Below are 2,915 nucleotides of genomic sequence, written 5' to 3'. Positions count from 1 at the left end.
ACATGTGACATTTGTAACTGACAAGGAGAAGAATATTGATTGATATATATTATGCAAAATAAAGACCTAATTTGCATAATTAATGAGAAAATGCTATAATTTCATTGTGGTAAATGACAGTAACTTCTTACTTGTAGCATTTGGAAGTTATGTACAGGTGAACATCGTTGAACATTGATTATGCAAATGAGATCCTCATTTGCATAAATTATCAGAAAATGCGATTAAAGCCTTCTTTCTTAACATAGATTGTGTACGAGAATGTCTGGATGGATTGTATTGATATTCGGTATGTGGGTAGGTCTAGATGAGACCTGGAAGCGATTAGATTTTGGGCCCCCTAGCAGGCTGTAACGGGACTGCAGCGGAACTTCCTGGTTTGATATCTCAAGTTCTGAACATGCTGCGGCTATGGTTATTGAGTGGTAGACAGCTCTTGATGCCGAGAGTAAGTGGTGTAAATTTGGGCCCCCTAGCGGCTTGTTTTGGAACTGCAGGACAGGTTTAATGTCAGACTTTAAAAGGGAATAACTCAAGAAAGGATTAACGGATTGTTATGATTTTTGGTATGTAGATGTCTGAAGTTATGCTACATATAATGACATAACAATTAAGCAAATTTGTGTCTAATTTGCATAATCAATTAGGAAATTTGGTGAATGCGCCCAGTTCCATTATGGGACCATTGCAACATGTAACATTTGTAACTGAGAAGGACAGGAATATTGATTGATGTATATTATGCAAAGTGAAGACCTAATTTGCATAATTAATGAGAAAATGCTATTATTTCATTGTGGTAAATGACAGGAAATTTTTACTTGTAGCATTTGGAAGTTATGTACAGGTGAACATCGTTGAACATCAATTATGCAAATGAGATCCTCATTTGCATTAATTAGCAGAAAATGCGATAAAAGCCTTCTTTCTTAACATAGATTGTGTACGTCTGCTGTCTGGTGGTGGAGATGATCAGCTGATGTAATTTATGCAAATGAGAACCTTATTTGCATAATCAATGACAAACACAATTAATACAGCAGTTGTAAAGAAAGGTAGGCTTATTTGGCGAAGGTATGGGGTCGTGGAACTCTAGTTTCGAAATGTGCCCCTCTTATGGTCTCATTGATGTATTACTCCGCGAGTGGGGACTCCGAGCCAAAAATGAACGGCTGCACGGACGCATGTTTTTAGCGGTGAGAAATTCCCTTTTAGCCAGCGGAAATGATCTCAAAAGTTAGATTGGTGAAAGCTTATTTGTACCTGAAGAAATTAGCAGGTAAAGTTTTGCAGCCGCGCGCTAGGTCGGAGGTACACAGTCGTGGGTTCTGAGCGGTGCTGTTGTACAATAGCAGCGAAAAAGTGCCTTTTGTGGGGATTGACTAATCGTAGTTTGTAATTGCTATAAAAAAAGTTCCTACGTATAGTTTACATTGGCAATTTTTTCCCACGATATAGGGTAAATGTGCTCGACATAGAATGAAAAATCTGCTGAAATTTCACGTAGCTTCATTATGAACGCGCCCATTTAAACCACGAATCAATACATAGAAGTCTATGGGAAGAAGAAACTCATCAATGAGACCTTAAATAAAAATCAAAAATATTCATAAAAAATCAAGGAATAGCACTGGAGCAAAAATTTGAAAAGTGTTTATAACCGGGCGCCACCCCGCATTTTTTGGCTGCAGATTAGCCGTGTACCTATTTCCGTTACCATGGTAACGGACGGGTCTACATTTCCAAAGGGCGTTACTATTGTTATTTTTCTTGTATCACACTCTACTGGATATACAAGCCATTTGGAAGAGGACCAAGGTTCTAAAGCTATCTTTCTTGATGCAAACTACATCCAAGTTATTTTTTGCAATCGCCGCCTTCTCTCGAACGCCCCTCCAACACCCCCCCCCCCCCCCAAACCCCGGGCTTGGCGACACCTATAAAAGGCCAATCAGAAAGGCTCAATTCGGCTTGCCCGCCTCTGGTATAAGGGAGCTTGAAACGCAGCTAACATCAATTTCTTGTCGTTAAGCTCTGTTTTGACTTTATGAGCTATAGTACCTTCACCCGATCCTCTATAGAACCGTTTATTTACGTAGAAAGATCCGGATGAATCTCGTCGTGCCTTTCGTGCCGATATCCCTTACACGACTATTCTCTGAGATATATTCCAATTAAACAAAGACAAAGTCACAAAGGGAACACTACTCAGTCAAACTCAAACACAGACTGATCTAATGAGTCTTTGCGACACGTCAAAAGCGTCCGTCTCGACGCCTTCGCACTTTGTCCGACATTGGCCTTTGTCCGCCGCTAGGTGGCGCTTTCATGCCTATCATGATCTCGTACTTAATTATCTCCCAGAGGCTAATTCATTAACGTAAGACACCCAAACTTTCAGAGATGATGAAGAAACCGACATTCTTTCCTCTGATAGATTTTTTCAATAATACATTAAACTTAAGGTCTCATTGATGTATTACTCCGCGAGTGGGGACCCTAAAAGAGATCCGAGCCAAAAATGAACGGCTGCACGGACGCATGTTTTTAGCGGTGAGAAATTCCCTTTTAGCCAGCGGAAATGATCTCAAAAGTTAGATTGGTGAAAGCTTATTTGTACCTGAAGAAATTAGCAGGTAAAGTTTTGCAGCCGCGCGCTAGGTCGGAGGTACACAGTCGTGGGTTCTGAGTGGTGCGGTTGTACAATAGCAGCGAAAAAGTGCCTTTTGTGGGGATTGACTAACCGTAGTTTGTGATTGCTATAAAAAAAGTTCCTACGTATAGTTTACATTGGCAATTTTTTCCCACGATATAGGGTAAATGTGCTCGACATAGAATGAAAAATCTGCTGAAATTTCACGTAGCTTCATTATGAACGCGCCCATTTAACCACGAATTAATACATAGAAGTCTAT

General features: G+C 40.1%; 1 protein-coding gene across 1 annotated transcript in view; it reads left to right on the top strand.

The window, feature by feature from the left end:
- LOC118422727 overlaps positions 1-2,915 on the top strand; it is a 68,504-nt gene that overhangs the window by 60,784 nt on the left and 4,805 nt on the right. The gene's annotated exons all lie outside the window — the stretch shown is intronic.

The sequence above is a fragment of the Branchiostoma floridae genome, chromosome 9, assembly GCF_000003815.2.
Source record: "Branchiostoma floridae strain S238N-H82 chromosome 9, Bfl_VNyyK, whole genome shotgun sequence".
NCBI lineage: Eukaryota > Metazoa > Chordata > Leptocardii > Amphioxiformes > Branchiostomatidae > Branchiostoma > Branchiostoma floridae.
Note: the sequence above shows the minus strand (reverse complement) of the source record. Positions and strands in the feature narration are given on the sequence as shown.